General features: G+C 53.1%; 1 long non-coding RNA gene across 3 annotated transcripts in view; it reads left to right on the forward strand.

Annotated features, from left to right (window-relative positions):
- LOC113915472 overlaps positions 1–19,454 on the forward strand; it is a 47,459-nt gene extending 28,005 nt beyond the window's left edge. For 2 of the 3 annotated variants that reach the window (XR_003517672.1, XR_003517671.1), the window contains one exon: positions 18,828–19,454. This is a non-coding gene — a long non-coding RNA (uncharacterized LOC113915472). Of the gene's footprint in view, positions 1–9,531; positions 9,636–18,827 lie in introns of those variants that run through there. The other variant, XR_003517673.1, reaches the window with a different exon arrangement.
- The last annotated feature ends 1,764 nt before the right edge of the window (positions 19,455–21,218 follow it).

Consider the following 21,218-nt stretch of genomic DNA (forward strand, 5'->3'; position numbering starts at 1 on the left):
ATTTATCATCCTAAAGGGGGCACTTCCACCCAAGGCAGAGACATGCCAGTTGCCAAACGGACCTATTCCGGCTTCCCCATCGCAGCTGCTTGGCAGGCGCTGACTTGACAGGATCCTGGAGCCTCCCTGCTCTGGACACGACATGTTCCAGAGTTCCAGGGCCCGCTTAGTCTGGGCAATGGCAGGAAACAACGGAGGCCAGGACAGTGGGCGCACAGGAGACAGCGAACGTGGGACAGAGAGGAGATGCGCATAGGACAGAAGATCGAGTGTCCTGGGCTATTCGGAGTCTGGTGGGGGAGACGTGGGCGTCCCGTCGGCCTGTCACACTGGGTAGCCTGGGCTGGATGCTGAAGCATCAGTTTCATTCTGGGGGTTTCTATAGGTTACCGCATATTGAGTTCCCCTGCTGGGCGCTCTCTTAGGCACTTTGCCTGTGGTATCCCATCCAAGACTTTGAGGAAGGTACTCCATTCCCCAGCCAGTCAACTGAGGCTTCATGACGTCGGGACACTTTCCAAGGGCACCCACAAGCAGCAGAGCAGGTTTTAAAGCCACGTCCACCAGCCTTCAAAGCCCGTTTTGCTGATGAAGAAACCAAGGCCAGGGGAGGATAAAGCTCCCCCAGCGAGTAAATATCAGAGCTGTCAGGCTCTGCGGCCAGGATCCTTGACTTAGGGTCTGTGAACTTGGGTGGGAAAGGAATACTGTTCCCTCACTGCTCATTGAAATGTAGCATGTCCTTTAAGGGTGAACGTCAGCTGCACCCCACAGTTATATGAGGGGCACCTGTGACTTTGTCTTCGATCTAGATCACAGATATGTCCGTGCCATGCTGCCACTGTGGCAGAGATCTAGAAATTCCATTTGTGCACATCACTACTGTGACATTACAGTAGTTATCAGACCGGATGTTAGGGGTTTTCATTTAATGCATTAGAAGCACATACCACCGTTGCAATGACTCAGTTTAAAAAAAAATTTGATAACTGTTTTTTTTCATATATAAAATTGGCTTGTTTTGTAATCAGGTGTATTTTAGGCAATTAAAAGACATTGTTCTGAAAAGACACCATGGTCTTTACCAAACGGTCATGGCACGGAAAGGGTTAAGACACCCCCTCACCCCCACCCTGCTCCAAAGCTGTGTCCCTAACCCCGAACGACCTGCCTCCCAGGCACTCAGCCCTGCATGCCACCTTCCCCTCACCTGAGGGAAGCTGAGTAACAAGCTGGGGGGTTGGCACATCTGGGAGGGATGTGCCCCCCATCCCTGTTTGACTTGCCTGCCCCCCCCACCAAGCCCTTGGCCACATAGGAGTTAAAATGCAAAATTCTCCGGAGAACCCACTCTTCCCTTTTACAACCAAGTCAGGTTTGTGCTGATTTCCAGGCACCAATTATGGGCCAGCTCTCTTGGACCAATTAAAATGTGCAGGTGCAATAATGTCGACATCGACAGTCTGGGGTTATCTCGGCAGATATTTTTCATGAAATATTTATAAGAGACTCTGGGAATTTTAACCTCTTCCATGGCTATGTTTCCCCTCTGTGGCAGGCTCCTCGCTGGCAGTGTGAGAGCTAGCGGAGGGTTGAGGGCCAAGAGGCATGCAGAATCTTGCAGAGGTGGGGGGTGGAGGGCAGGGCAAGCTCAGGAGTGGGTTGGGGGGAACAGGACTTCTTTGAAGGTCTTTAAAAAAAAATGTGTGGAATCAGACTAATGGTGTGGCTGGTGTTCTGGAAAGAGCCGATGTGGGTTTCAAAAGTCCCAGGTTTTAGTCCAGACTATGCTGTGACCTGGCTGTGTGACCCCGGGCAAGCGAGTTGGTCGGCCTCTCTGGGCCTCAGTGTCCTAATTTGTAAATGGGAGGAAATGCCCTCTCCCTGTCCACCTGCCGTGGCCACGGTGGGAATTAAATGGCAGAGTGACTGAGAGAGGCTTTGGAAAGGGGTCCTGCCTGTAGGGAGGTTCTGAGGTTTTGCAAGGGAGTCTGGCTGCAGAAACAGAGGACTTAGGCTCTCGGGCTACCGGAATGGGGGTGGGGATCAGCCCGAGAGCCCCAGCGTCTGGCACCGAGTGAGCACCGACTGTTAATGTCCGTCGGTTTCAGGTTCTTCACCCATAGCAGGGGCTCTGGGTCTCAGCCTTGCAGATGCTGGACAGAGCTTGGGAGTCCCTGGGTGAGGGGTGACACCCTCTCCTTCCAGAGTCCTGAAGGTACCTCTGCGCGAATATGATTGTATTCCCTCTCTCCGGATCTCCCCTTCGAGAATCTTGCCCTCACTCCCGGCTCACTGGCTGCATGCTGGAGGTGGAGGCGTTCTCGCCAATTTATGTATTTATTCACTCATTTGCCTGAAGCTCTCTACTGAAACCCAACTCTGCGCCCGTCACCTCTTCTTTCCGAAAAATCACTTTCAGAGTTTGCAAAGGAGGCTGGAAGCATGTTAAGGCTTCAGGAAGGTCCAAAACATAATCGAAAAACAGAAGTGAAAACACAGTGCATCAGTAATATTAACACCACGGGAAAGAACTGCCCATAAAGCAGCTGTTATGTGGACCGATTCCCTTCCACAGGTGGGCAAACCATGAAATGGGCGGAGGCAGAGTGAATACACCATTTTGCTCTCTGCTCTGTTCCCTCACTGTCCGACCCTAAGCATTTTTCCTTCTTGTTCCGGTGCATTAAATTATGGTGCATCTACCAGTAGAATTTGAGACCGTCATGAAAAAGTGATTGTTACAAAGACCAGATTGTTTCTTGGAATGCAGGAATGAGACAGCGCCCTTTCTCATTCTGTGGCCTGTAAAAATTGCCCACCAGCTCCCAGGCCCCAGATGGTCCCTGGAGCTAAGGACAGAGGAAGGTACCCATGGTCTCGAACTGGGCTGGGCCAGGTGATTCGGGTGCTAATGTCTAATGTGCTAATTTCCCTCACTAACCAGAGTCCGCACTCTCCCAGACCCTCAGAGCTCAGGAGGCAGGAAGCTCAGTTCCTGGGACTCTGCCTTGCCTTCTCTCTCCTGTAGTGTGGTTTGCGTGAAAGATGGGGACAATGGTGCAGTGATGTTAGCAGGAGGAGATGGTGTCGGGTGAAGCATTTAGAGACCGTCACCCTGGAGTGAGGATCCCAGCTCCCTCATGGACCAGCTTGCTTTCATGCTCTTGACCTTGACTTGCACATACATCATCACATTTGATCTCCATAACTGCCTTGAGACGGTGGAATCCTCCTCCTCATCTCCCGGGTTTGAAGTCAAAGAAACTGAGGCACATGTTTAGTAGCTGCTTCAAAAACGACATAGAGGGCGCCTGGGTGGCTCAGTTGGTTAAGCGACTGCCTTCGGCTCGGGTCATGATCCTGGAGTCCCGGGATGGAGTCCGGCATCGGGCTCCCTGCTCGGCGGGGAGTCTGCTTCTCCCTCTGACCCTCCCCCCACCATGTGCTTTCTCTCTCATTCTCTCTCTCTCAAATAAATAAATAAAATCTTTAAAAAAAAATAAAAATAAAAAACGACCTAGAGAATGAGAACTAGAGAAGCCGGATTCTGACCCCGGCCTCTACCGCCTCCTGTCTGACCTCGGTAGGTCTCTGAGCTTCCCTGTCCTCACAGAACCAGAGCCTTGCAAATGCTTCACAAACTCCAGCCCTGTGTCCCTTCCCACATGCCAGGAGCAAATCCACGCTCAGCGAGGGAGCTGCGCAGACTCTGGGCGGGAGTAGCTTGGCCCGAGTCACTTGGGAGCAACTTGTCTAAGGCGGACCCACCACGGGGCTGGGGCGGGGGGCGCTGTCAGGGTGGGCCTCTGAGGGTTCGCCCTCATCCTCCATTTCCTTCTGCCGTTTTCCCCATGGCTGTGAAGAGCAAGCCTTTTGCCCTGCTCTGGCTACCGGCCTCCCAGCCTCAGCAGACTCCCCCCCCACATGCTCATCCCCCTCAAAACAGTCTGCCCTCAGCCCCTCATTGCTGACAGCCAGACTGGAGGCAGGGAGGCCACTGAGGAAGCCTTGACAGGAAGTTCTCCCGGAGAGGGGGATGGGGACGGGAGAGAGGGTTGGGGACGGGAGAGGGGGATGGAGCCAGGAGAGGGTGACAGGGGTGGGAGAGAGGAATGGCCGTGTGATGGAGATGAGGGGCAGATTGAAGGTGGGGAAGAGACAGAATCCAGGGCTCTGCAGCAGATTGGAGGCAGGAATGAGGGTGGGGGAGGAGTGTATGAGGACCCCCAAAGGTCCGTGTTGGCCCCCGGAGGATCAGGTTTGGGTGGAGATGTTGAGTTTGATTTCTGACACACTGCAGGAGAGGCAGGTGAGGATCTAATTTCCAGAGTCTCCTCTGCCAAGGGAGGCAGGGAACCTGGGGGGTGGGGAGAAGACAGGCTGGGTCTGGGGAGCCCCGTTGGATCCTCTGTTCTCTCCTTTAACCCCTCGCATGGGGCTCGCACGGATGGGCAGCCGGATGCTTAATGACCATCCAGTCAAGGCCCCTGGCCTCACAGCCTCCTTTGGCCAGAGATCTCCTCAGCCTGTTTACCCATCCTGACCTTCAAACTCATCAAAGGCAGATTTCATTTTCGGAAGCTGTCCATTTGCTTTTCTGCTTGCTGAGGCAGCCATCGCTTTAAGCGGCCTATCCAGATGTGGGCTCAAACAACCCACCCCCAAGTCCGGGCTGAGCGTGTCAGGGGGAGGCAGCAGCTCCCCGGGCCTAAGCCCCAGGCCCATGGGCCAGGCCTGTTTCTGCTGATAGGACATGTGAGGCAGGAATCTTGGGGACTCTCAGCCCCTCTGGCTGACCTGGGGTTGGCAGCATTGGCCCCAGGAATGTGACTTTCCTTCAAGCAAGAAGAAAGAGCTTACTGTTGGGGGCAGGGGGTCGAGAGGAGCAGAAGAGTCCTGATCTAAGAGCTCTGAGCTGCTCTGTGTTTCTTCTTGACCCTCTCTCCCTGAACCTTCCCGGCATCTGTTTGCTGCTCTGCAAAATTCATACCATGAATACTTTTTACGTGACAGGGGTGCCTTAGGTGTTGGGTACTTGGCAGGTGAGAGAATCCTGCTTCTTGGAACTTATGTTCCAATGAATTAAAAGCAGGCATAATACTGCTTGCCCTGCTTACCAAGAAGCCCCTGAGATCTCGTCCAATTGCCTCATTTTACAGAGAAGCCTCATTTTACACCCTGCCGAGGGTCACACAGCAAGTCCCCTCAATCCAGGTATCTGGGGTGCTATCCCGCGGGGCTCCCGGCACCCCAGGCTGCTCATAGGAGTTAAAGTAGGTCACCTGTGTGGCACGGTTGCTAATCTTGTAATTGGAGGAAAGAGCTAGGTTTGGAGGCCCAGCCATCGCTGCTGGCTGCCTCCTTCAGCCAAGAGCCTGGCAAGGGGCTGTTGGCCCCGGAGCCTGGGGTACCTGCCCACCTTCCCTCACTGACAGTGGGGCCCAGGTAGGGCCTGGAGGTGATGGAAAACATGAGAATGGGGGACACTGCCTTTGAGCTTTACAGACTCTACCAGGAGGCCGGGACTGGGCCTTAAAGAGAGGCCCAGACTTCCGGAGCTGCCTCTCTGGACTGAGGCTGAGCCTGGGGCTCTGTCAGGCCCTGGTGGGAACATCACAGGCCCGTTCCCGGGAAGCCTCTGTGATAACCCGGAGAGCTGATCTCGGAGGCTCGGTTATTAGCAGAGACCATTAGCAGCATTTTTTTCCTGCTATTGCATTTTTACAGCCCATAGCTCCTCTGGATAGCGTTTTCCCTGTTAAATCAGATGTTTTGAGAAAAAAAATAAGCACAAAAAGAGGGAAAAAAATGAATCATATTCACAACCATAAATCATAAGTCACGTTACTGTGAGCGGATGGCTTCCTGGGATCTATGAATCGAAGGCAGTGTGTGGGAAAGCTCGCTGTAATGAGGCAGCAGGGGAGTCCGGGTCTTCCCAGGGGCTGTCCTCCACCAGCCTGATATTTCACACAGCCTTGCCTCCAGATGACTTCAACTTCCAGGAGGGGCGGCCCATTTATCAGGAGGCTGGGGGTGGGCGGGGGAGGGAGCCAACAGGGAAAAGTGAATCTCCAGCAGAGAATGACGGTGGCCCCAAACCCTGGTTGATGATTCTAGAAGAGGTAAAGCACCGTCCAGGACCGCCCCACCCTCCACCTTTCCTGCCCTGCCTGGGTTTTAGAAGGTTCGGAGTCCTTGTCCAGGATGCCACTGAGGGCCCCAGAAGGCGTGCGTTCCCGTGGCCCACACTCCGGCTTAAGAGCCAGAATCCTTTATGGATGAGACGACTCACATGGGCAGGCGGTGGGGGCTCCCGGTCCCAGCCGGCAGCACCTCTGTGATCCAGCCAGTTCTCCTCTGAGCATACATAAATCGACTGCAGGAGGACTTGGGGAAACTCAAAAAAGAGAATTTAAAAGAAGGCTCTGGATAAACATAAGATATAAAGCACGCTAGCACTTGGGAGAGGCTCGGGCTCTGAGGGAGGGGGAACAGGATAGTTCAATGTTTATGAGCAAGTGGCAGATCTTTCTACTCAGACTTCAGGAAGAGGAAATGAGCACAGAGAGGTTCAGGGACTCACCCCAGGCCACACAGCAACTGCTCCTCATTCAGGCTCAGGATCATTCATCCTCATGGCTCAGTCAGCAAGAAGTACTGAGCACTGCTAGGGGACACAGAGAGTGAAGCTACACCCCGACCATCCGAACTTCCTGACATGGCGAGGGAAAAAGGCACTAGAGCGAGTTCCATGGTTCATTCCCTGAGGGATTTGAGGCAACAGCCAAAAATGCTGTATCAGAGGCAGGAACAAAGTTTCGGGGGGCGACAGTGGGAGAGATGGTCTCTGTGCGTGCTGGGGGCAGGGAAGTTGTGCTAGAGGGAGAACAAAGGAGACCCTCTCCTTAATCATGCTTCAGCCTGATCTTGAAAAATGGGAGTTTACCTGGACCCGAGGACTCAGAAGTGTGCTCCAGGTAGAGGAAAAAGTCTCTGCAAAGGCCCAGAGGTCGGGAAGAGCGGGGTGTGTGCCTCACTGCGAACACTCCAGGGCCTGCCATGCAGAGGTAGGGAGGAGGCCAGCTGGGGGAGGTCAGCAGAGGCCAGGCTGGGAGGGGTTTTGGGGCCATGGAGTCTGGACTTTGTCCCATAGGCAATGAGGGGGCACAGACAGATCCTAAGGAGGGAGAAGTGTCAAAGTGAGGTGGGCATTCTAAAAAGATCCTTCCCACTGTGGTGAGGCTGATGAAGGCAGGAGGCCAGCCAGGATGCTGGAAACGAGGAAGTATCTGGCAGAGGGAACTGGCAGTGGAGACAGAGGATGGAGGGAAGGTTTGATAAAGACATTTCTATGGAAGAGACTGACAAGGGCTTTTTGGGGGTGAGGAAGGCAGGTTTCCTGGCTGCCGCTGAGGTTCCAGCTTAGGGAGAACTCAGATGGGAGGCGACAGTGCTAATTTTTGAGCATCCTGACCCCCGGCCTGGTCTGCTCTCTCTTGTTAGGAAACCTGAGTAATGTAAAGAAGCCAGGTTTAGAAGTCTGGCAGATGCAGGTTCTAATCCCAACTCCTCTATCATCCGCCGTGCAACCTCGGAGAAGTCACTTCCCCTCTCTGAGCTTCTAGGCTCCAGTTTCCTTATCTGGAAATGGGATAGCCTGGAGGCAGGGCTGGCTTGAAGATAACAAAATATGTATTTCAGGTGAGTCCCAGCAGGCAACAGACTGCTCACTCAAATGGGATCACTTGAGGAGAGTTGAATAAAGGGACAGTTTATGGAGATCCAGGGGTGAAGCAGGGAAATCTCTAGGACAGCGCTGTGCCCCAGGTGACAGCGGTCCCGGCTACCACCCCCAGGCCCGAGCGGGGAGGGCTCCCTAGTGGGAGCTGTGACCTTCAGTCTCAGGACGCTGCTGCCGCCCCTTCATTCCCATCCCGAGCCCCGGAACTCAGGCAGTCTGTGCCCCGGGGACTGAGTATGTGTCTCCTCTCGAGTGTGAGAGAAGCAGCGGGAGGCCCCAGCCAACCATCAGCCTATGCAAAGGTCAACATGGATCCACACCCTTGACCCCAGCCACCTTGATCCTGACCAAATTGGATGGCGAGGCCAAGGCGAGCTACTGATACAAAATCAAATTTATCCATAGCTCTCACCACCAGGACCTCAAATTATCTTTTTCCCTGTCTGTGCCCCATCCCTCTGTACCCCCTTCTTTTCTTCCTCCATCTCTTTACCTCCCTCCCCCTTTCTCCTCTCCCTCCTCCTTCCTCCAGTCTACTCTCTGCCCTCTCCCCGTACCTTCCTCAACAGCCAACACTCAAAGAGCCTCTCTCCAGCCGGAAGTGCCCTCCATTTTTACTTAACATTTCTAGCGAGAGAGGTAGGTGTGGGATTAATTGTTTAGGTGTTGGGGTCCCAGCCACCCTGGGACTGTGTCTAACACACAGGGGCTCTCAGGGGCTCCGGAGGTGGAGAGGCTTAGCATTCCGTTAGTGCTCAGAGTTCCCGACCCTCCGGAGACAGTGGCCCGCATCAGGGTCTGCCTGCCTGATGGCCTGGACCATCCATCCAGTGGGGTTGAGGTCAGTCCCGGAGACACAGCAGTTGCTCTTTATGGGTGCTGGGGGTGGGGGGACTCAGCCAGCACATTGGCACTCTTTCAGGTGACCAGCGAAGGACAAGGAAAGACAGGAACCACCTAGAGGGAACCTAGTGCATGCCTGGCGCTGGGCAAGGGCTTTCATAGACTCTAATTCTGACATTGGCTGTCCATGGTACTCACCATATTACAGATGAGAAAAGCAATATCAGGGGCCAGCTAAGGGCTCCTGTGTGTGATGGGTCCTGCGAGGAGCAGGGCGCAAGAAGAGTACAGGGCAACAACTTTATCAGTTGGGCGTCTGCCATGTGCCAAGCACAGGGCTGTTACGAGGACGACTGTTTTCCATCTCCTACAGTTCCAGAAGGGAGTGGATGCAGCCAGTGCTCAAAACCCTGGGATGTCAGGGCTGGATGTTGGCAGGCATTTTCTAGAAGCCCAACTCCTCCATTGAACCAATGGGCAACTGAGTCCCAGAGGGAAGAAGTGGCTTCCCTCGTTCTACCTTGCACGGTCGCTTCTCGAAGATGTTCGTTTTGCTTCTAGGCTTCCCTGTTTTGAAGTTGATTCTTATTCCCCTACTTCAACAATTAAGCTTTAATACACCAAAAACAGATCATTATCCTCCTAAGGTTTGAAAAGCAAGATCACTATTTGTAACACAAGCAATTAGCTACCTTCTGGTGTTTCCTCACTTCTCCAAAGGGCTGAGGTTGGGAAGTTGCAGAGGACCCAGCAAATGGGGGGCTGGCCACAGCCACCCTGGAGCGGGCAATGGGGGTGCTGGGATCTTGGGAGCCGGATATGCTCCAGGAAGGGAGGGAGGGGCGCCGGGGCTGTCTTTGGGGTGTCGGGCAGACGTGGAGAGTTCTCTTTGGGGGTGCTGGCTTGGTTCTGACAGCACTGGAACTTTCCTTTCTCCACAGCTCCCCAAGGCACATCACTGCGCTGGTGGAATAAAGATGCCACCCACCTCTGGGGATGATGAGCGTGAGAATCAACGGTAGCAGCAGGTGTAAGGTCTTCCCATAGAGGGTCTCTAAGGGGCCCATGAGCCTCGGCAACGGCATGGAACGTTTGGATGTCTTTTAATTGTTCTGGAAGCAGGATCCATAGATTTCATTAGATTTTTTTGTAATGGCAAAAAGGAGATTGATTTGTTTTCATGTCCCTTTTCTTATGTAATATGCACAAAGAAGAGTATGTAAGGTGTATGTGTATAATGTAAAGAATAAGGAATCAGAGGTCGTGCACCCAACATCCAGATTGAGAAATAGGACACTGTCACCATCTCAGACACCCCCGGTAGGCCCCTCCCAGATTGTATCTCCCTCCTTCCCACCGAAATGACTGCTTTCCTGACTTTTTAAAGAATTATCATCCCCTCGCTCTCTTTATTGTTTTCCCGCCTATGTACTTATTCCTAAATCGCATGTTGTTTAGTTATGCCCATTTTTGAACCGTTAATGGATTTATACTATAAATAGTCAGACTTGGTTTTCGAGTACCACATGACATGGCTTTTGGGCTCCATCCCTGTCAACGTGTGGACCTGAGGTTTGCTCCTTTTCTCTGCTCTACTGTCCTGCTTTCTCTCACTCAGCCATGGCCCACCAGGTCCCGGATGTTTGGGGGTATTTCCAGGATCTGACATTTATGGACAATGTTCTGTGGACGTTCTCTTATATGCATGCAAGCATTTCTCTAGGGAAAATAACTGGCAAGAGGATCATTGGGTCATGGCTATGTGCGTATTCAGACAGTGCTGAACTGTCTCCAGAGTGTTTTTACCAATTTACACGCCCATCAGCTGCGGAAGAGAGTTCCAGTTCCTCCTCATACCTCACCGGTGCCGATACTGTCATTTTCCATGTTGTCAGTCTGGGGTGTATTTGGGGAGAAGGGGTTGGTCATGTTACTTAACTTGCATGTCTTCAGTGTTTAGTAAGACTGAGAACTTCGTATACATCTGTTGGCCATGGGTTTCCTCCCTGTAAAGTACAGTTCAAGTCTATTACCCACTTTTCTGTAGAGTTGTGTGTTTTGTTATTGATTGATTCATATAGGGTTTTGGGGTTGTTTTGGTTTTTATATTCTAGACATCAATCCTTTGCAGTTATAAGAGTTGCAAATATCTTCTCACACCATGGCTTGCCTTTTGATTTGCATTGCCATGTTTCCAAAGGTAAGATTGAGAACCACTTACATTAGGGTTCTATAAGCAGGAGTTGCGTGAGCTGGAAAACCCCAAACTTTTGTTAAGCTCAATGGTATTACACACATTGAACTGGAAATTAAGAACGTCACCTTAAAAGTCCAGATTTGTAGCTTCTTTTGAAATTCCAGAGGATCCGGGCCTGCAGCTCCTGCGTAGTGGGGGCTGTGAGTAGACAGAGGGCAGGTGTTGTCCTTCACCCCAGTTCCTATTGCTTCCCAGACACCGAGGGTCCGTTGCTGCTTATCATCCTTGGGCAGCCCTAGAGGCTCCCTTCCATTGGCCTTTTTCAGCTGTGTATGTCCTTTGTGGGCCTTCGTGTATGGTTAGCACCCTGCCCCTTGGCACCCATCACAGCACACAGAGCTCCACCTGGTCCTGTGGTTGTCATTGTTTCTACTGTCACGTGGTTGTGTCCAGTAGGACCATGACTTAGAGCCGATCTCCATCCTGAGTCCTGAGCAAGAGGAAATCTCACTTTCTCTTCTGAGCTGGTTTGATCAAGGCCTTCCCCTAAGGACCTGGCTCCTTCAGGAGCACGGAGAGGGAAGAAGGGTCCCAGAAGCAGGTGCCATCATTTGTTTGGGAGAACTGGTGGTGACCGACGTGAGCACAGGATCGTGTTCAGAGAGAGCCCGTCCCCTTGATGCCCAGAAGGAGGAGAAGAGAGAGCTAGAGCAGAGTTAGTTGGTTTCCTGTTTATCTGAGGACAGCTTGGTTCCCACCTCATTTACATCCATTAGTGTGCAGACTCTTGAAGGTCCAAACTCTGGGTGTCTGAGATAAAACAAAATTATACAACCCGCTACAGCTGGTTCTACACCCGATATGGGAGGGTTGACAGGCCCGAAGCCAAGGGGGCTCTTTAGTGCAGCTCATTTCTTGCACACTTATTCTGTACCAGCTGCTGTGCTAGGAGCTCCTACCTACAGGGTCTTATTTTTGCATTAACACAATTCCGCGTGGTGTAGAAACTCAGTCTTCATTTTCAGACTCAGAAATGGAAACTTGTCAGGGGCCCCAGTGTAACAGAATAGCATGGTGGTTCCCCACTCGGGCGTTGGAGTTAGACCTGTCTGGATTCCCAGCTCTGGAGTTAGTTAGACCTGTTGTCTGGGTGTTCCTAAACAAACGACTGTTTTGGAGCCTCGGCTTCCCCACCAATAAAATGGGAATAACAGCGTACTTATGGCTCGAGGTTTGTGTGAGGATGCAGTGAGCCAGGTCACGAAGCATTTGGCACAGGGCTCCCACAGAACCAGGATGAGAAGGAGCTGGTCTACAAAGTCGAATTCTCGCATCTCTGGGGTTCACCTTACCACCCACTAAAGCACCCGCTCTCTGTTAGTCACAGACACAAAATGCCCATTTCCTGCCAAGACCTGCCGGGTACCAACCCCTCCTCCTCACCCCTCTTCAGAGTCCCGTTGCCCTGGCAAGGATGCACACACAGCTGTGGGCTGGGCAGGCTCTGTGTCCATTCTGTGGGGATGCCAGCCGGGAGAGGTTCTGGGGGGAAGATGGATTTTACATCTCCCCCCCCCCCCCCGGTGTTAGTCACTGCCCATCCTCACTGGGGAAGACCTGGGGCAGGGCATAAACATTCACATTTCTCTTGGCATTTCCCATCATTGTTTTCCTTCTTTCTCTGAGCAACTATCCCATCAGCCCGAGGCCATCAATGAAAATGGGGATGCCCATGTTCCCATAAACAGAGTGTAGAGGACCTGCGCTACAGGCCTGCAGAATGACGTGGAACTTTCTGCATTGTTCTGGATAGATCTAGAAACCAGTCAGAGGAGAGCCCTTTCTGGCCTCTCCCCTTCTGCTCCAGAGTCTGACCAGCCCCCTGCAGTTAGCTGGGCTCATTTCAGCCCCCTGAGCCTACCTCTCGAGGTGGACCTTCTATAGAAGCCCTCCCCGCCTCTCCAGGAGAGTGTGGAGATGAGAGTGGGCTTTGGGGTGGCTGCCTTGGCTTGAATCCTAGTTCTGCCACTCACTAGCTGTTTGTCCTTGGGAAAGTTACTGAACTTCTCTGTGCTTATGTCCTTATCTGTAAAAAGGGGATAATAATACATAGCAGGTGGTTGTGTGCATTCAACGAATGGGGGTGGGGGGTGGGGGTGGATAAGGCTTAGAACAGGGCCCTGCTCAGAGTGAGCACTCCGTGTTGGCTCTCCTCTCGTCTGAGTCAGGCTTGTGCAAGAAGCTTGGGCTTTAGCTGGGTCCCTCCGCTAAGTTGCCCTGTGACCGTGGGTGTCTCTTTTAATCTCATTGAGCCTGATCTGGGTTGCCCACCCCCGAAGGGTGGTTTGCAGGACCTGTGTGTCACACAGGCCCTGTGCTCAGAAGGGCCCTACGCTTGGTTGTGCTCTGCTGTTGCCATCTTGAAATGCCTATTAGCTTTGAGGCATTTAATACCGAGTCCTGCAAATCATAGCTTACGTTGCTCTCTCCTGTCTTGTGCCTCACCCTGGCTGGGCTGGCCAGCAGGGCCCGTGACTGGTCCCTTAGGGGCCACCCAGGCAGAGAATTCAGGGCCTCCTGCTGGCTGTCCCTCCCCAGCAGTGGCTGGGTCCTGCCAGGGGTCACCAGGCTCTGCTCCTCTGAGGGCATGAGGGGGACTGTTCCCCACTAGGTGACACATGAGCTGTTTTCAGTGGAAACTTTTTAGCATGGGATTCTGACCTCGGAGTGGGTTAATTTAGGCTATTTGCTACAGTGGAACTGACCATATATTTTCTGTATATTAGGTGATTTCAAGAAAAAAATCAATTTTAATAGCAGCAATCCAAACTGTAGAAACCTCCAGCCGGTATCATAGTGCTGCTTTATGTCTGGGTTGATAGGACAGAAAGGCAAAAAGCCAGAGGTCCCCCAGCTCCCTGCTGCCTCCCCAGCCCCACGGGTCAGGGTAGAGGGAGGGAAAGGATGAGGGAATCACATCAGAGCCGATGGAAGCCTCCCCGACAGCAGCTCTTCAGATCTAACATGTCATGTTACGGCTGGTTAATCTTTGAGCCAGAATATATTCTCTATTCGATGATAATTACTAATTGTTCAATAGTCAATTCATACTCAAGATTGAAAATCCAAAAGGCACAAAAGGATAGAGAGAGAGAAAAGTCTCCCTCCCGTCCTCCTTCCTGGAGGCAACCAGTGTTCTCTATCTCTTGTGTGCTTCTAAGAGATAGTTTATTTATATTCAAGAAAAAAAATTATACTATATATTTATACTCCTCTATTTCGTCCATTGTAATACAAATGGTCGCATACCATGTCCACTGTCTGCACCTTGCTTTCTCATGATGTATCTCGGAGACAGTTCGTTATTCATCCATATTGAGTTTCTTTGTTCTTTTATATGGCTGCATCGTGGTCTGTTGAAAGAGAGAACCCGAATTTATTTAACCAGTCCCCCACTGATGGATGGTAGGTTGTTTCCATTCTTTAGAAGTGTGAGTCTTTAACAAATTCTGTTCTCCCTCATCCCACTATTGACAGGACTTGTTTAAAGGGGCAAATAGTGCCGTTCCCTTCTGAGTCATTCAGCCTTCCTTATACAGCATCTGTATGCACTTCCAGATGCACAACTTGAAGACACAGGCTCTCTTCCCTTCCTTGTCCTTCTCTCCTACCTTCCTTCCCCTCCTCCATCTCCCTCACCTCCCACCTCTCAGACATCCCTGCCTACCTCTCTCCTTCCCCACAGTCACCTCCTGAGACCAAGGCTCCACCACGTTGGGCTTGGACTATTGCAGTACCCTCCCCTCCTGTGGATGGAGCCCACAACAGGTCACTCTGCCACCTAAAGCCCTTCCGTGGACTGATGCCCAGGAGATGAAAGCCCCAAACCCTCGCCACCACCCAGCCCCATCTCTTGCGATCGTGCCCCACTCATTACCCCAAAGCCACACACCAAACTCTTTCCTGTCTCTGAGCAAATGCACATACTGTGCCTTCTGCCTGCAACACCATCCCCACTTCGGTACCTTCCTTCACCTTCCTAATGCCCACTCACTTGAAGTCTCAGCTTAGAGGGTGCTCTTCCCCCAGAGACCTGCCCTGACATCCCACCTAAAAGCAGCCGTCCACCCAAAGTGTCCAGCCCTGCCTTCTTCATTCCCTTACTTCATCCACCAGTGTGTGTAGTTACGTATCTGCTATGTGTGTATGTGATGAATGTCTGTTTTCCCCACTATAATATAAGCTGTCTACGGGCAAGGACGTGTATCCTATTCACTACTATGTCTCTTGTCCTGAGTGTGGCGCCTCATCAATGTTTGTCAAACGAATGAACATTTTTGAGCACTTGTTCATTGCCGGCCTCGCACCCAGCAGGGGACATCCCCAGTTTCCCAGGACCCACTGAAGCACCCAAGTAGAAACCAGAGGGAAGTGTACCTTCCTGGTCACACGACCCGACGAGGAAGGGCTACCACCACCACATGTGAAGTCTGGAAGGATAAGGACCATTCCATGGGTGAGGAAGAAGGGAAAGGAACTTTTGGCAGAGGGGACAGCCTCAGCCAAAGGTCCAGAGACATTAGGGCTCACAGCCTGTTGGGGGAAGAACGTGTAATCCCAGGACAGCTGGGACACAGGTGTGTGGCGAGAGGGGACAAGGTCAGCTGGGAAATGTCACTGAGGTCCTGCCGTGGTGGGTCAAGGAATTTGAATACCTTTGTTTTTTTCTATTTGTTTGTATCCCTAGTCCTTCTCTTGGTGCTGGACATACAGTGCAAGTTCAACAAAAAATACTGGATGCAAACTGGTGACGCCACCTCTGTTTGACAGCAAGGAAAACCAGTGGCCCCAGATTCCAAAGTGACTTGCCTTGCATTTTCTTACTCTCCTCTGTCATGTTTACTGGAAGTTCCTTGTATTTGTTAGGGGAAGCTGAGCTGCTGTGACAAAGACACTGTCGGCCCCACCCCACCCCCGCCCCGCCCAAATCCAGTAGCAGGAAGCACAAAGACGTGACCTTCTCTTTTTTGTACTAACTTTGGGTATGCAGATGCTGTCACTCAGTCGTCTGGTGACTCAGGTTCTTTCCATCTCAGTTCTCCACCATTCCCTAGGGTGCTGTAAACATCTACGGGGTAAAGCTGGGTCTCAGCCACGTCCTGGCTGCAGCAGAAGGGAGGTGAAAGAAATCAAGGAGGAAGCGTGCCCATTGTCTTAGAGCCTCTGTCGCAGCCGGGGCACATGCCACTTTTGCCGCCAAAAGAAGGTACAAGGCAAGAACTTGGCCATGGGGGCACCTGGGTGGCTCAGTCGTTGAGCGTCTGCCTCCGTCTCAGGTCATGATCCCGGGGATCAAGCCCCGCATCTGGGCTCCCTGCTCTGCGGGAAGCCTGCTTCTCCCTCTCCCACTCCCCCTGCTTGTGTTCCTTCTCTTGCTGTGTCTCTCTCTGTCAAATAAATAAATAAAATCTTACAAAAAAAAAAAAAAAAGAACTTGGCCTAACTGCAAAGAAGGCCAGGGAGTATAGTCTAGCTGGGCCCTGAGGTGCCCACCATAATCCCACTACCCAGGAGGAAGGCAAGAACGGACCTAGTGGACAGCCAGTGGAGGAACCTGCTGTAGCAGAGCCCAGGTCACGAGGAGCAGGTGGCTGGAGGCTTAACAGGTGGGCGGCTCCAGGTCCCTGGTACTTTCATCACCCGGGGATTGCAGCCATGAGGCTTCTGCTGCCAGGACGAAGATCTTGGGCTTCCCCTGGCTGGGCCTGCCCATTTCTCTGCACCATGCTCTCAGTGGTCACACCTGTCCTCAGCCCCTCTACTTATCTTTCGTTCCTGGCTGGTGATGACTCCGAGCCAAACCTGGGCCTCGGCCTCGCTACTCAGTAAAGAGACGTGGTCAACGAGTTAAGCATCAGGATCCACAATCTAGAGGCTCATAGGGATTCTGTGGCAGAACAAACTCTTTTAAGCACTTGAGAAGTAAATTTTGAGATACAGAAACAAGCCAAGAATTACACAGCTTTATTCTCTGGTGATTAACACGGGCCCCAGCTATGGACTGGAATATTTGTGTCCCCCACCAAATATTGAATCTTAAGGCCCATGGTGATCCTATTAGGACGTGGGGTCTTTGGGAAGTGATTAGGTCATTAGGGGGAGCCCTTGTAAATGAGACTAGTGCCCTTATTATAAAAGAGGCGGGAGAGATCGCTTGCCTAGTCCCCTGTGTGTGGTTGAAGCCAGAAGGCACTGTCTGTGAACCAGACGCAGACCCTCACCAGACACCGAATCTGCTGGCGCCTTGAGCCTGGACCTCCCAGCCTCCAGAACTGTGAGAAATACATTTCTGTTATTTATAAGCCCCTCAGCCTGTGGTGTACTGTTCCAGCAGCCTGAACGAACTAAGACAGCCCCTGAAGACTCTTTCTGCTAATATGGCAGTAGCCAAGTAGGGGTCACGATACATACCCGAAAGTAATAAAACTGCATTTAAAAGCTCGGTAATATAAGTCAAATTGGACTTTTATTACAAATAGTACAAAAACCTCATTAATATTAAAATGAATAATAGCTAGTATTTATTGAGCACTTACTGCGTCAGGCGCTATATAAAACCTTATGCAGTGTGATCTGTCACTCACTCCTTCCCACTCCAGAATGGGATACGACTCCTTCCCACTCCAGAATGGGATACGGTTCTCAGCCCCATTTTCAGACAGGGAGGCTGGGGCTTAGAGAGGTCAGGCGACTTGGCCAACGAACACAGAGTTAGCATAGAGCAGAGCCAGGGTTTGATTCCAGGTCAGCTCCAGAACCTTCGTTCATAAGAAGCTGCTAGCCTATGTATCATGGAAATAACTCTCCCTGAATACCACCTACAAGGCCCTACACAGCTTCTTGATGCTTGTGGTGCTCCTGGTCTGTCTCTATCCCCATTTTGGCTGAAGAGCTGGAGACACAGGGGATCAAGTACACAGGGTGAGGGAGTCCTTCTTGTTGGCCTGACCCTCCAGCAGAGAACAGAGGCCATCTGTGCCCTCGGGGGTGGGGGGTGGCTCTCCTACGTGGGTGGGCAGCCCCTGCAGGCCCTTGAGATGCTCCCCATTTCTGGGAAGGGAACGCCGGGCTGCCCTCCCCTCTGAGAAGAGCCAGCAGGCCCTGCCGCCCCACGGAGACACCAGCAAAGGCTTCTCCCCTCCGGCTCCTCTCCACGTCCACGACCCCCTGCCTTGTCGTTCTCACCTCCTCTTGCGGGTCCAGGGCCAAGGCCTTCTTCCCCATCCTCTCCCCTCCCACCCCTCCTCTCGTCTTCCACTCCATCCTCTTCAAGCAGCCCCTGATCTTTCTAAAATGTTAGCAAAACCAGATAACGTGACCTTCTGCCTCGAAACCTTTCATGTTCCCGTTACCTGCGGAGTAAAACTTGGGCCTGGCACCTGAGGCTCTGCATGACCCGGCGGTGCCTCCTCTCCAGGCTCTCGCCCATCACCTCCTCTGCCGCCCCTCCTCCCCAGCCCAATGGGTGCTCCCCCAGCTGCAGATAAGTAGAGAAGGGGTGGGGGGAGGGCCTGTGAACAAATAAACTTGGAAAATTCTGTATTCTCTATGCTTTCTTGGAAATTTGCCCAGTCTTTCCCAGATTTATTTGATCATGGAAGAAATAATGTCCTGCAGATCAACTCCTTTGAGCCTGCTGTTGTGGCTGGATAGGCCCCACTCCCCACCCTGTACTTGTTCACCTCCACACTTTTGCTCCTGCTCCCCTCCCCCCCACCACCCCCCCACTCCGGCCAGAACACTTTCTCTGACCCCCTCTCCCTCAAAAGCCACATTCCCCACGAAACCTTCCTGATTTCACTCCACTTGCAGGCCTTTCCTCAACCCATAGCATTAGCCTGGGCCTCTCCCTCCCTGGCCTTGAACTATAAAGCCAGCCGGGATGTATGGTCACATGTGGTCCGTTTTTGTCTCCTCCCTGCACCATGGGGTTTTTAAGGCAGGGGACTGAAGCTCACTCTCCTTTCATCTCTCACACAGGGCCTGGCACATTACGGGTGCTCTGCAAACATTCCTTGAACAAGAACTGAGAAAGGAGATACAAGCTCTGAAGAGCAAAGTCCCTGCCCAGCCCCAGCTCCGGTTCCCATGGCAACCACCAGGGAGGGCTGGCCTGGCTCTGAAGCTCCGGGGTTGCCTGGACGGACTCAGACAGGCGGAGAGGCTTCCCTGGAAGTGCAGGAGCAGCTGATGGGGACTCCCATTTACCACCATGACGAGCTCTCCACGGCCAGTCTGCGTGTCCTTGGAGAAGCACGTAATCTGTCATCTGCAGACGGGCAGCAACAGAGGGACCCAGGATCAGACTTCCTGACTTACGGCAGCGTGCGTCCATCCTTTCCCGAGTCCAGAAATGGCAGAGTTTTTGTCAAGGACCAGAAGGAGCCTATTATGGGGGCCGCAGGCGTGTGCCAGAACCAGGGCCCAAGCCCCGGGCTTGCGTGGCGGGAGGGCAGGGGGAACGAGGAAGTAAGCAGGGCGGAGTTCGGGGTCCGCTGGGAGAGCCTGGCCCTGCCTGGAGGGGGCGCCCTGCTCCGTGCCGGCCCATGAAGCCAACAGGGACTAGGCACCCAGGAAAGCCAGACCTTCTGATTTGTATGTGAATCTCCGGATTAAAAAAAAAAAAAAAAAAAAAAAAAAAAATGGCTCGAAAACTTTTTAATGTAGGTGAGAGCCCCATATCGGTCCTGGGTGAAACAAACAGCGTTGAATGCCCGGAGCACGGATCCGAGCTTTGCTCTAACAAGCGTGTCAGAATTGGGTGCGGGCTCCTCGCCTTGGAAGTGCATGTGCGGCGTGCGTCAGCCCGTGTTCCACCTGAGGGGCTGTGGTTACGCGACACGAATATCTCAGAGTCCTGTGTCCGCTCCGACGTTGGGGGCAGGAGCCTGGCCCGCTGACCTGCCTGGCGCCAGGCCCTCCCTCCGCCTCCTCGCTGGCAGGGACGCCCCCCTCCCCGCCCCGCCCTCTCTGCGCCTGCGGGCACCAGGCGGCGCCACCGAGCCCCTCACCTGCCCTCTGCAGCCAACAGGTCGCGGGCCCAAGCATGTCCTAGCCCGGGGTGGACAGGTGTCCCGCTCTAAGTCGGGGTCCGTGGCAGCGTGTCTCTGGGTCCCGGCCCACACTCAGCCTCCCCCTGCATCCTGCAGTCTCGCTCCCTGGGGAAGACTCAAGAGAGGCAGACTGCTCCTCCCTCGGGCAGAGGGGGCCCGGACAGGCTTGCTGCTATTACAAATGACACTTCACCAGGTGGCCAGGGGTGCTGGGAAGGAGGCGGCTGTGTGGGCCCCCTCTGTCATTTGTCTCCTCCTCTCCTGATGGCAGGCACAGCCCCCAACCAACTGGAGCTGAGTGGATTGGGTGACGTGTCCCCTCACCCTGACCACCCCGCCCTCCGCTCCGTGCTTGGGGAGAGAGAGAGGAGAGACAGATGGACACAGAGAGAGAGCCTGGGGCCATGGAAGATAGAGGGAGGGAGGGCCCTTGGCCCTGCCACTTACTACCTGTGTGATCAGGAGCAAATTGCTTAACGTCTCTGGGCCCCTGTCTCCTTTTCTGCAAAATGAGGATGGGGGGGGCAGGTTGGGAGGGTGAGAAGAGCTCACATCTGTGAGCACACCTAGGCGGGCATGGGGCGGGCTCAGTGAATGTCCTCTCCTGCCCTGGCTGGCCGCCATTCCAGAGAGCATTCCAGAAGCTGGGCCAGCATTGGGGGGCGGGGGCGGGGAGGGAGGCTAGAGTGTGGAAAAGACCGATCTCCTCTCTCTCACCCCTCTCTCTGTCTTTCCCTCCTCCCTCTCACCGTTCTTCAGGGCAACAGAATGTTTCCATTTCTCAGAATGGACACGGGCACAAGGAGCCCCACTCCTGACCTGTCCCTGCAAGGTGAGGGCTGGTCTGCAACAAGACACCACTCTCCTGCACCATTCTGCCTCCTCTTCCTTCCCTCCCTCTCTCCCTCCCTCCACCTTCCCCACCTTTAGGCTCAGACTAGCTGCATCTGTTGTCCCCTGATCGCCTTCACCCTGAACCTACCAAGGACCAAGTTTCCATCCGCAACAATAAATACCCCTGGAAATAAATACAGCAACAAGACAGCCCTGCCCCTGCCCCTGCCCCTCCCAGCCGGGCGTGTAGGACACGTTCCGGGGCCTGTCTGAGCCTCATGCATCTTTCAGCCGAGAATCGAGAATCGTACCCCTCACAGGGCTGCTAGAGGATGAAATGCCGTCCCTAGTGCCCCTCGTTCGGGGGTCTTCCTTCTGTCCCTGTTCTTCATCCCCATAAATGTTTCTTCTCACTTCCTGCAAAGGCAGAGGGCCCTGGCTGGTTGTTGGCCAGCCTCTTCAGAGCCCTTGACTTCAGTGGCGC

The sequence above is a fragment of the Zalophus californianus genome, chromosome 11, assembly GCF_009762305.2.
Source record: "Zalophus californianus isolate mZalCal1 chromosome 11, mZalCal1.pri.v2, whole genome shotgun sequence".
In the NCBI taxonomy this organism is placed as follows: domain Eukaryota; kingdom Metazoa; phylum Chordata; class Mammalia; order Carnivora; family Otariidae; genus Zalophus; species Zalophus californianus.